This window comes from Mustela nivalis (assembly GCF_964662115.1).
Source record: "Mustela nivalis genome assembly, chromosome: 5".
NCBI lineage: Eukaryota > Metazoa > Chordata > Mammalia > Carnivora > Mustelidae > Mustela > Mustela nivalis.
Window position 1 is genome coordinate 157556256 of NC_139024.1, and position 13702 is coordinate 157569957.

The window sequence follows — 13702 nt, forward strand, 5'->3', positions numbered from 1 at the left end:
GCCCTGCAGGACAGCTGAAAACCCACTGAGAAGTTCGAAAGACAAGCCATGGATGAACCAAGGCATGCAGACACAGAAAACAATATTGTTATTAAGGTCAGAGCTGTCATCTCAGGAACTGGGGGCCGCTTCCCAAAACAGGACTGAGAGGCGGGCAGGCCAGGCTGAAAAGGGAGACGTGGCTCTCCTGATTGGGGACCTCCTTCCAGGCAGGACATCGTCCTCACCTCACAGGGGACCGATGGAAGTGTTCCATCAGGGGTCTGCAGCGCTGCCTCATGAGAAGGCTACCCTGGCATTGGGTTGCACAGGGCAGAGGATGAGGGCAACTTGGGGGGAAGGCAACACCCTGGGGGGCCATGGGGCAAGAGCAGAGGCTCATGATCATGAAGATGATGAGAAGCAGGAGGTGGCAGCATGGGAGCCCCCGGCAGGAAAGTGCCACGGGCACAGCACCCACAGCTACAGTGACTGGGCGCCTTCTGTGCCAGGCATGGCTCACGTCAGTGGACTCCAGTTTAGTGCTGACCACAACCCTAGGGAGTGTGCACCACCGTCCTCCTCCCCCCGTGCTGCTGCCAGGATCCACAGTCACCAGATCGCAACAGTCTTCATGGAAACTGAGCACTGGCTCCCACGACACACTGTCCCTCTGGTGGTGGTCTAGTGTGACCCTTGTGCCTGGCCAGAGACTGCTGTCTACCTGTCTCCACACAACTCAACACAGGCAGGTGTCCCTCAGTTCCACAGGTTCTCAAGAGACAGATCCACAGGCCCCAATTCCCCACCCACCACCAACCCCCAGTGGGCCACTCAGGACCTCGACTATTGTCATGAAACCCACCATGCCCTGTTTCTGTCACTTATGAGAAAAGTCGGGTTCTGATACCCTAATTTGCTGACTTGAGGTTCATGCCATGAACCCACATGGCACCTTTCTGTTAGAGAAGGCCACCCTCCACCTCCTAGAAAATGTATCTAAGGAAGTACAAGTCCATCAGGGCTACAGAGTTAGGACACAGCCTGCATGGTAGTAATCAGTAATCTAACAAGAGCTAACCACCCCTGCCCCAGTCTCACAAACCCTGTCCCCATAGACGTCATGGTCTGCCCTCAGAAAATACACCAGCAAACTAACCTTTAAACTGAAAGCTCCCTTCACGCTCTGGTTCAAATCTTGTCCAACCACAAGAGTATGAAAGTAGAAATCACAAGAAGTACAAGTCACAAGAAGAAAATGGGACAGTCAGAAATATGTGGAAATTCAACAACATGCTAGTGAACAACCAATAGCCAAATAAGAAATCCAAAGAAAATATGAAAGTACCCTGAGACAAATGAAAAAGAGAATCTATGAAAAGTTATGGGGTGCAGCCAAAGTAGCTCTAAGGCGGAAGTTCAGAGAAATTCAGTTCCTCATCAACCCACCTGAACGCTCTCCAATAAGCAACCGAATATACATGGGAAAGAAGTAGAAAAACAAACAAACAAACAAAGCCCCAAATCCGTAAATAGAACAAAATAACAAAATGGACATTGGAAATAAATCCAGTGGAGACTAAGAAGACTAAAGATCAACAAAAATATGAGCTGCCTTTTCTGGAAAGATAAACCAAACTGACAAACTTTTAGCTAGACTCACCAAGAAAGAGAGAGGGCTCCAATACAATCAGGAAAGAAAGATAACTGGTTCTTGTCTCAAATCAAAATCCTAGAGGAGAACACAGACAACAACCTCTTTGACCTTGGGCACTGCAATCTCTTTCAAGACACGTCTCTAAAAGCCAGGAAAACAAAAGCAAAAATGAACTTTGGGACTTCATCAAGATAAAAAGCTTCTGCACAACAAAGGAAACAATTAACAAAACTACAAGGCAACCTACAGAGTGCGAGAAGATATTTGCAAATGGCATGACAGATAAAGTCTGGTATCCGAGATCTACAAAGAGCTGCTCAAACCCAACACCCAAGAAATAAGAATCCACTCAGTAAATGGGCAGAGGACAGGAAGAGACACTAAATGGCACATTTAGTGTCATAAATGGCAAACAGACCGTGAAAAAATGCTCCACATCACTTGTCATCAGGGAATTCAAAACCACAATGAGATACCACCTTCTAGCAGTCAGAATGACTAAAATTAACAAAAGAGGAAACAATTTTGGAGAGGATGAAGAGAAAGAGGAGCCCTCTTAGACTCTTTGTGGGAAAGCAAGCTGATGCAGTCACTGTGGAAAACAGCATGGAGGTTCCTCAGAAAGTTAAAAATAGAGCTGCCCTACGACCCAGCAACTGCACTCCTGGGTAATTACCCCAAAGACACAGATGCAGTGAAAAGAAGGGTCACATGCTCCCCAAGTTCAACGTGGCAATGTCCACAAGAGCCACACTGCGGAAGGAGCTGGCAGATCCTTCAACAGGGGAACGCACAAAGAAGATGTGGTACGTACATACCATAGAATAGTCTTCAGCCATCAAAAGGGATGAATGCCCACCATTTGCATCAACACGGATGGAACTAGAGAGGGTTATGCTGAGTGAAATCAGTCAAGCAGAGAAGACAATAATCATACTGTGTCACTCAGGTGGAGCACAAGGAACAGTGTGGAGGAGCACAGGGGAAGGGAGAGAAAACTGAATGGGAAGAAATCAGAGAGGGAGACAGACCATGAGACACTCTTAATCATAGGAACAAACGGGAGGAGAGTTATAGGTTGCGTGGTGGGGTAGCTGGGTGATGGGTATTAAGGAGGGGACACGTGGTGATGAGCTCTGGGTGTTACATGCAACTAACGAATCACTGACCATTACATCAAAAACTACCTTAGCTAACTGAATTTAAATTTAAAATGTGAAAAACTTTAAAAAAATAAAGAACCATGAGCTATTACAAGAAATATCACAAAAATACAAAAGATCGTTAGAGAGTACTGTGAGCAAGTAGAGGCCAACACCTTGGACAACATAGAAGAAATGGTAAGTTCCTAACAACAACCTAGAATGAACCATGAAGGGGAAAAAAAAATCTGAAGAGACTGATCACTAGTGAAAAGACTGATTCAATAATTAAGTCCTCCCAGGAAACAAAGTCCCAAGGACAGACAGTTTCACTGAGGAGTTCAACCAGACAGTACAAGAAGAATTAATACCAACCTTTCCCAAACTGTGTTTAAAAAAGGAGAGAAGAGCATACATCCAAACTCATTTCATGAAGGCAGCACTACCCTGCTACCAAAACAAGACAAGGACGCCACAAGAAAAGGAAAGGCCACTATCCCCCATTAACAGAGATGCAAAAATCCTCACCAAGTTATCGGCAACATCAATTCAACAATCAGGAGAATCACACAACATGATCCAGTGGGATTTATTGCAGGGACACAGGGATGACTCCACACCTGCACATCCACCAATAGCATGCATCACCTTAACAAAATAAAAGATAAAAATCCCAGGACTGTTACGATAGAGCAGAAAGAACATTTGACACAATTCAATATGCATTTATGATAGAGACTCTAAACCATCCGGGTACTGAGGGAACAAACCTCCACCAAACAAAGGCCTATATGAAAAGCCCACAACTGGGGCGCCTGGGTGGCTCAGTGGGTTAAAGCCTCTGCCTTCGGCTCGGGTCATGATCCCAGGGTCCTGGGATCGAGCCCCGCGTCGGGCTCTCTGCTCCGCGGGGAGCCTGCTTCCTCCTCTCTCTCTCTCTGCCTGCCTCTCTGCCTACTTGTGATCTCTGTCTGTCAAATAAATAAATAAAATCTTTAAAAAAAAAAAAAAGAAAAGCCCACAACTGACGTTATACTCGATGGTAAATGCTGAAAACTTTCCCACTACCAGGAAGAACAAGATAAAGATGCCCACTCTTACAACTTTCATTCATCGTTGTACTGAAAGCCCTAGCCAAACCATTTAGACAAAAAACAAAACAAAACAAAAATATAAAATCTAAATAGTAAAAGAAAATGGTTACTATTTGCAGATGACATGATACCATATGCAGAAATCCCTGAAGAGTCCACACACACACACACATACAACCCTGATAGAATAAGCAAATTCTATAAAGCTGCAGGATAAAAAGTTAATATACAGAGACATGTTGTTTTTCTTTCTTTAAAAGAATGCATTTATTTGTCACAGAGAGACAGAGAGAGAGCATAAGCAGGGGGACCAGCAGAGAGTCAGGGAAAAGCAGACTCCTTGCTGAGCAGGGAGCCCGATGCCAGATCATTCCCAGAACCTCAGGATCATGACCTAACCTGAAGGCAAACACTTGACTGACTGAGCCACCAAAATGCCCCAACTTGAATTTCTATACTCATGCCCAACTTTCACAAAGAGAAATTAAGAAAGCAATGCCATTGACAATTGCATCAAGCAAAAAAATAACCTAGGAATACAAGTAACCGAGAATGAGGAAGACCTGCTATACTGAACACATGGTGGAAAAGGAAGGAAAAATATGTGCATGTTGGTGGGTGAATGTATGGGCCAAAGGTTTGGAAGACAACACAAATAAATGCAAGCATACGCCATGCTCATTAACTGGAAGAGTTAATAACAGTCACATGTGCACCGTACCAAAAGCAATCAACACTTGGGATGAAATCCCTACCTGAATTCCGACGGCATTATTCAGAGAAATAGAAGACAGTCCTAAAATTCGTATCAAATCACAAAAGACCACAAACACCCAAAGCACTCTGGAGAAAGAAGGAGAGAGAGAGAGTCCGAGATGGCGGAGGAGTAGCAGACCTTCATTTCATCCGGCACAAGGAATTTAGCTAGATAGCCATCAAACCATTCTGAACACCTGCAAATTCGAGCAGAGAGCCTATAAAAGAATACCAGCAACTCTACAAATGGAAAAGCAACCACTTTCCACAAGGTAGGACATACAGCGGGGTCTAAGCTGATAGTTGGGAAGATAAACCCTGCGGGGAGGAGCCTCTGTCCGCCGGCTACTGCCAAGCAGAACACAAAATCGGAGCTTTTAGAAGTCTGCTCTGGTGAGGGATGTCACTCTGGCGGCTGGGCAGAGATGGAACCCATGATGGGACAGTGTGGTCTCAGGACCCTCGGGGTCCCACGAAGACCAGGGGCGCTTGAGGGCAGCAGAGCTCCCAGGTATCAGAGCAGGGAAGCCAGCTGCAAAGAGTGAGCCCAGGAGCGGGCTCTAAGCTGGAGGCTGCCGTCAACTGTGATCCACGGCACAGTCTGGCCACTGCTCTGTGAGAAGCGGTCCAAGAAGTGGCACACCTGGGGAGAGCGCCCCCCCAGGAGGAGTGGTGTCTGAGCATGCAACAGGCGTCTGCTGGCTTTGAGACTCCAAACAGGGTCGTGTGCCAGAGACAGGAACGCTTGGTCTCAGGTCCAGTGAGCACGGAGTGTGGACAGAGACCAGGGAGACACGAAGATTTGACCGCTTTTCTGTGAGGGCGCACTGAGGAGTGGGGCCCGAGCTCTCAGTTCCAGGGCAAGAGATTGGGAAGCTGCCATGTTCACTCTCATCCCAAAAAACTGGGATCATCCCCTGCATATTTGCAGACCAAAATGCTTTGAAAATGGAACTCAATCACAAGAGGAGAGGTGGAAACAACTCAAATACATGCAGGCCAGAGAGCATCCTGAAAGAATGAATGGGTCAACCAGTCAATTCATAATGAATTTTTAAAATTCATGGAAACACAGGAGAATGAAAACACAACTGTTCAGTATCTTTGGGATGCAGCAAAGGCAGTCCTAGGAAGGAAGTATATCACACTACAAGCATTTCTCAAGAACCAAGCAAGGTTTCAAATACACAACCTAACCCTACACCTAAAGGAGCTGGAGGAAGAGCAGCATAAAAAGCCTAAACCCAAAAGGAGAACATAAATAATACAGATTAGAGCAGAAATCAATGAAGTAGAAACCAAAAGAACAGTAGAACAAATCAATGAATCTAGGAGCTGCTTCTTTGAAAGAATTAGTAAGATTGATACAGCCCTGGTCAGATATCTCCAAAAGAACACAGAAAGGACCCAAATCAATAAAATCATGGCTCAAAAAGGAGAGATCACACTCAACACCAAAGAAATACAAACAAATATAAGAACATAGGATGGCAACTCTGTGTCAAAAATCAGACAGTCTCGAGGAAATGGCTGCATTCCCAGAAACATAGAAATGACCAAAACCAAACGGGGAAGAAAAGGGAACCTGAGGAGACACATAATCAGCAACGAAACTGAAGCAGTCATCAAAATCCCCCAGAAACAAGAGCCCAGCACCAGATGGCTTCCCAGGGGAATTCTACCAAACATTTAAAGATTTCATACCTCTTCTTCTGAAACTTTTCCAAAAAATAGAAATGAAGGGAAAACCTACAAACTTATCAAAAGATAAAGCCAGCATTACCTTGATCCCCCAAACCAGGCAAAGATCCCACCCAAAAGGAGAATTACCAACCATTATCCTTGATGAATGTGGATGCAAAAATTCTCACCAACATACTAGCCAATAGAATCCAAGTGCATTAAAAGGATGATTCACCTCGACCAAATGGAATTTATGCCTGGGCTGCAAAGGTGGTTTGACAACCACAAATCAATGCATGGAATCCACTACCTTAATAGAAGAAAGAACAAGAACCATAGGATACTCTCAACAGATGCAGAAAAAGCATCGGACAAACTAATACATCCCTTCTTGATCAAAGCTCTTCACCGTGGAGGGAGAGAGGGTACATACCTCCACATCATAAAGGGCATGTATGGGAAACCCAGAGACTGTCATTCCCAATAGGGAAAAACTGAGAGCTTTTCCCTTCAATTCAGGAACATGACAGGGATACCCGTTCTCATCACTATTGTTCAACGTAGTACTAGAATTCCTAGACTCGACCATTAGAGAACAGAAAGAAATAAAAGGCTTTTGAATCGGGAAAGAAGTCAAACTCTCACCTTTTGCAGACAATAGGATACTTTGTGTAGACTCCAACCCAAAATTGCTAGAACCCATCCAGGAATTCTGTAAAGTGGCAGGATATAAAATCAATGCACAGAAATCACTTGCATTTGTCTACAGCAACAATGCAACAGAAGAAAGAGAAATTAAGGAGTCCATCCCATGTATAATTGCACCCAAAACCATACGATACTTAGGACTCCATGTAACCAAAGAGGCAAAGTATCTGCACTCAAAATACTCTAGAACAGTCATCAAAGAAATGGAGAAAGATACAAAGAAATGGAAAAATGTCCCATGCTCATGGATTAGAAGAACAAATATTGTTTAAATGTCCATATTATCTAGAACAATCCACGGATTCAATGCAATCCCTATCAAGATATCATTCACACTTTTCACAGAATTGGAATAAATAATCCCCAAATTTGTACTGAAGCAGAAAATACCCTGACTAGCCAAAGGTATGTTGAAAAAGAAAAACCAAAGCTGGTGTCAACCCAATTGCAGACCTCAAGCTCTATTACTAAGCTGTCATCATCAAGACAGTATGGCACTGGCACAAAAGCAGACCCATAAATCAATGGAACAGAACAGAAAAGCCAGAAATGGACTCTCAACTCTAGGGTCAGTTAATCTTCCTCAAAGCAGGAAAGACTATCCAACTGGGGTGGGGGTCTCCTCAAAAAATGATGCTGGGAACACGGGACAGTCACATGCAGAAGAATGAAACTGGACCATTTCCTTATACCACACACAAAAACGGACTCCAAATGGATGCATGACCTCAATGTGAGACAGGAATTCATCCAAATCCTTGAGGAGAACAGAGGCGGCAACCTCTCTGACCTTAGCCACAACAAGTTCTTGCTAGATACATCTCCAAAGGTAAGGAAAACAAAATCAAAAATTGTTGGGACTTCAAGACAAAGTTTCTGCACAGAAAAGGAAACAGTCAACAAAACCAAAAGACAACCAAAAAAAAAAGAGAGAAGATATTTTCAAGCCACATATCAGATAAAGGGCTAGTATCCAAAATCTAAAAAGAACTTACCAAACTCCACACCCACAGAACAAATAATCCAATCAAGACATAGGCCAAAGACATTTCTCCAGGGAAGACATCCAAATGGCCAACAGACACATGAAGAAACTGCTCAATGTCCCTCAATATTCAATATTAGTAAAATACAAATCATATCCATCATGAGATCCCACCTCACCCCTGTCAGAATGGCTAAAATGAACAAGTCAGGAATGACACGTGCTGGGGAGGATGCGGAGAAAGGGGAAGGGTCTCCTACTGCTGGTGGGAGCGCAAGCTGGGGAAGCCACCCGGGAAACAGTGTGCAGGTTCCTCAAGAAGTTGAAAATAGAACTACCCTACGACCCTGCAACTGCACTACTGGGTACTTACCCCAAAGATACAAATGGAGTGACCTGAAGGGGGACCTGAACCCCAATGTCTATAGCAGCAATGCCCACAAGAGCAAGAGTATGCAAAGAGCCCAGACGTCCATCCACAGATGAATGGTCGGTATGGATATGTATACCATTGAATATTCTGCAGCCATCAAAAATGAAAGCTTGCCATTTGCAATGATATGAGTGGAACTAGAGGGTGTGATGCAAAGCAAAATAAATCAGAGAAGGACAATTATCCTATGATCTCACTGATATGTGGAATTTAAGAAACAAGACAGAGGATCTTAGGGGAAGGGAGGAAAAAAGGAAGCAAGATGAAACCAGAGAGGGAGTCAAAGCATAAGAGATACTTTATCTCTGGAAACAAACTGAGGGTTTCTGAAGGGGGGAAGATGGGGGAACGGGGTGGCTGGCGATGGGCATGGGCAGGGTATGTGCTGTGGGGAGCACTGTGGGCTGTGTGAGACGGAAGATTCTCACCTGCACTCCTGAAACAAATAACACATGATATGATCATAATTAAAAAAGAAGTGAAAGAAAACATTTAGAATACAAATGTAAACTAACTAAAAGTAAATAAATAAATAATCTCATTGATAAGAAAGCAAGCAAGTAAGCAAAGAAGTGACTAAGTGAGCTGGAGTCACCACACTCCAATTGCAAGCTAGATTACAAAGCCGTTGTCACCAAAACACTATGGGGTTGGCATAAAAATAGACACATTGGGGCCACCTGGGTGGATCATGGGCTAAAGCCTCTGCTTGGGCTCAGGTCATGATCTCAGAGTCCTGGGATCGAGCCCCGCATTGGGGGGGGGGGGGTCTCTGCTCAGCAGGGAGCCTGCTTCCCTTCCTCTCTCTCTGCCTGCCTCTCTGCCTGCTTGTGATCTCGCTCTGTGTCAAATAAATAAATCTTTTAAAAAAAAACACACACAAAAAACAGACACACAGGTCAATGGAACACAATAGAAAGCTCAGAAACTGATAATCATACTACTTTTGGCAGTTTATTCATTCATATATTAAAGGGTATTTAAACTTAGCTCTGATAGAATTATTAACCCTGAATGGGAATTAATAATATTTATGTCATGTTCCAACCATTGCTTCCAATAAGTGCATTTCTGTAAACATGTTCTTTCATATAAATGTATATTATAAAATAAGGATGATTTAGAATCCACAGTTTTAAGAGAAATTGAATTCACTTTAATAAACCTACCACAGAAAAGGAAACAGATATCCATCATGGCAACTGAGAACATCACAAAAGAAGACAAGCAGACACAATCTGGTGTCTGACTGTAGAAGAGAATACTCCTTGGGACGTCTGCCCAAATGTTCAACCTGTTGAAAGCTACAGATCCATCTACTCATTTACAAAAACAGAGCTGTCGCAGAGAAGTCCCAACAAAGAGTATGAAGAGGTCACCAATGAAGTCCACACTGCGTATATTCCGACAGGAAAAATATTTTCCCAACAAATAAACTGTAAGACCAGAAAGAAGGAAGGAAGGAAGGAGAGAGAGACGAAAGAAAGAAAGAAAGAAAGAAAGAAAGAAAGAAAGAAAGAAAGAAAGAAAGAAAGAAAGAAAAGAGAAACCTCAGAAACTAACCCACACATGGACAGTCTTAACTTATGACACAGAAGCAGAAAACACACAATGGGGAAAGGACTGCCTCTTCAGCGAATGGTACTGGGAAAACTGGACACTACAAAGGGGCACCTGGGTGACTCAGTGGGTTAAAGCCTCTGTCTCCAGCTTGGGTCATGGTCCCGGGGTCGTGGGATCGAGCCCGTTATTGGGCTCTCTGCTCAGCAGGAAGCCCACCTCCCCGTCTCTCTCTCTGCCTGCCTCTCTGCCTGCTTGTGATCTCTCTCTGTCAAATAAATAAAGAAAATCTTAAAAAAAAAAAAAAAGTGGGCACTAAATGCAGAAGAATGTGACTGGATCACTTTCTTACCGCAATAAAAAATTATGCATGGATGAATGACTTGAACATAAGAACTGAATCCATAAACCTCCAAGAAGAAAACACAGGTAGTAAGTTTCTTGATACTGGTTTTGGGGAAGAGCCTTTTACATCAGACACCAAAAACAAAAGCAAAATAAACAAGTGGAAGGACATCAAACTGAAATTTCTGCATGACCAAAGAAACCATCAAACCCTTAAAGGAAACCTCCCCAGTGAGAAAAAATATCTGCACATCATATCTGTGAGAAGAGGCTAATATCCAAAATACACAAACACCCCTTCAGAGCCAAACAAAAAATGAATAAAACACTGGGGGGAATATGTGAATAGACACTTTCCAAAGATGGCATCTGGGTGGCCAACAGACACTGACATTACTAATTGTCAGTTGATGACAATTACTAATTGTCGTCAAGGAAACAGAAGTCAAAACTGCCATCAGCTATCACCTCACAACTGTGGGAATGGCAGTCGTCCCAGAGACAGACACCCAGTGCAGTCAAGGGTGTGGACCCAAGGGGACCCTGTGCACTGCTGGTGAAAATGGAAATGGGCACAGCCACTGTGACAAATGCTATGGAGTTTCCAAAAACCTGAATACAACTACCACATGTTACTCAGTAACGGCTCTACTGAGTATTTCTTCAGAGAACACAGAAACACTCCCTCCAAAAGAGAGACGCACTCCCATGTTCATGGCCGCATTATGCACAATAACCAGATACGGAAACATCGGCCTTGGGAGCCTTATGCTAAGTCACTCAGACACAGAAAGACACACACCAGATGTTCTCATGGACATTCCACATGGAATCCAAAAAGTACGGAACGCATGCATACCGAGAACAGGTGGGTGGTTGCCAGATTCGGGGACGGTGGGGGGAAACAGGTGAAAGTAGTCCAAGATGCCATGTTTGAGTGATGATATCCGCAAGTCATGGAATGTTCTGTGCAGCATGGAGACGAAAGCTAACCGTGCAGGATGGGGTGCAGGCTCCCCTCTACTTAAAAGTACCGTGTTCCTAGGAAACCTTTCACAGCAGAAGTGTTGTCAATGGAAAAAGGAACCACCATTCATTTCTACAGAAAAACGAGTGAGCATGCTCAGACACCAGAAGTTCCTTCTCTTTGGCTCTTCTTAGGTCTCAGGACACAGCATCCTCATGGAAGCCCGAAAGAAATGGAGAGAAAGCACAGCAGATTCTCACAGACACAACTGAAAGTGCTGGTGGCTGGATGCAGAGAGCGGTGCCCAGGAAGGATCCGGTTGGGGTCCACGCCGCCTCTGTAGCGGTTCCCCACACAACAGAGGCTGAACACGATGCCCATGTTTTGACTTTTTTCATAGGAGGGAAATCCTCTTCAGGTTTCTTCTGCTACTGAGGCTCATGTCGGTGCCTCCAAAAAGCCAAGTGACTTACCATGAACTTTGAGAAAAGTGGGGCAGATTTGTACTTGAAAGCCTAGCTAATAGAATCCAACGGTATGTTAAAAAGATTATCCACCATGGCCAGGTGGGATTTATCTGTGGGATACAAGGGTGGCTCAACATTTGCAAATCAGTCAATGTGATAGAACAAATCAATAAGAGAAGAACCACATGGTCCTCTCAATTGATGCAGTAAAAGCACTTGACAAAGTACAGCATCCTTTCCTGATCAAAACTCTTCAAAGTATAGGGATAGAGGGAACATTCCTCAACTTCATAAAATCTATCTATGAAAAACCCACAGCAAATATCATCCTCAGTGGGGAAAACTGACAGCTTTCCCTATGATATCAGGAACATGACAAGGATGCCCACTCTCACCACGATTGTTCAACATGGTACTAGAAGTCCTAGCAACAGCAATCAGACAACAAAAAGATATAAAATGTATCAAATTGGCAAAAAAGAAGTTTGACTCTGATACTTCATTTGAAAAACCCAAGAGACTCCACCCCCAAGCTACGAGAACTCATGCAACAATTCAGTAATGTGGCAGGATACATAATCAATGCACAGAAATTATTATTAATTTCCTATACACTAACAATGAAAATATAGAAAGGGAAATTAGAGAACAAATTCCATTTACTATAGCACCAAGAACCATAACATACCTGGGAATAAACCTAACCAAGGAGGTAAGGGGTCTGTACTCAAAGAACTACAGAACACTCAAGAAAGAGTGAAGAAGACACAAAAAGATGGAAAAGCATTCCATGCTCATGGATCGGAATAAACACTGTGAAAATCTCTATGCTGCCCAGAGCAATCTACACTGTCAAGGCCATCCCTATCAAAATACCACTGACATTTTTCATGGAGCTGGAACTAACAATCCTAAAATTGATATGGAACCAGAAAAGACCCCAAATCGCTGGAGGGATGTTGAAAAAGAAAACCAAAGCTGGGGGCAACACGTTGCCAACCTCAAGCTCTATTACCAAACTGTGATCATCAAGACAGCATGGTACTGGCACAAAAACAGACACATAGACCAATGGAAGAGAATAGAGAGCCCAGAAATGGACCCTCAACTCTATGGTCAACTAATCTTCAGTAAGGCAGGAAAGAATAGTCAATGGAAAAAAGACAGTCTCTTAAACAAGTGGTGCTGGGAAAACTGGACAGCCACATGCAGAAGAATGAAACTGGACCATTCTCTGAGTCCATACACAAAGATAAACTCAAAATGGAGGAAAGGCCTCAATGTGAGACAGGAATCCATCAAAATCCTAATGGAAAACATAGGCAACAATCTCTTCCACCTTGGCCAGAACAACTTCTTGCAAAACATGTCTCCAAAGGCAAAGGAAACAAAAACAAATATGAACTTTTGGGACTTCACCAAGATCACAAGCTTCTGCACAGCCAAGGAAACAGTCAACAAAACAAAGGCAACCCACAGAAGAGAAGAAGATATTTGCAAATGACATTACAGATAAAGGGCTGGTATCCAAGATCAATATAGAACTTCTCAAACTGAACACACAAAAAACAGATAATCACATCAAAAAACAGCAGAAGACATGAACAGACACTTCTCCAAAGAAGACATACAAATGGCTAATAGACACATGAAAAAATTTTCATCATCATTAGCCATCAGGGAAATACAAATCAAAATCACACTGAGATACCACCTTACACCAGTTGGAATGGCTAAAATCAACAAGACAAGAAACAACAAGTGTTAGAGAGGATGTGGAGAAAGGGGAACCCTCTTACACTGATGGTGGGAATGCACATTGGTGCAGCCACTTTGGAAAACAGTGTGGAGATTCCTTAAGATATTAAAAATAGGGCGCCTGGGTGGCTCAGTGGTTAAGCCGCTGCCTTCGGCTCAGGTCATGAT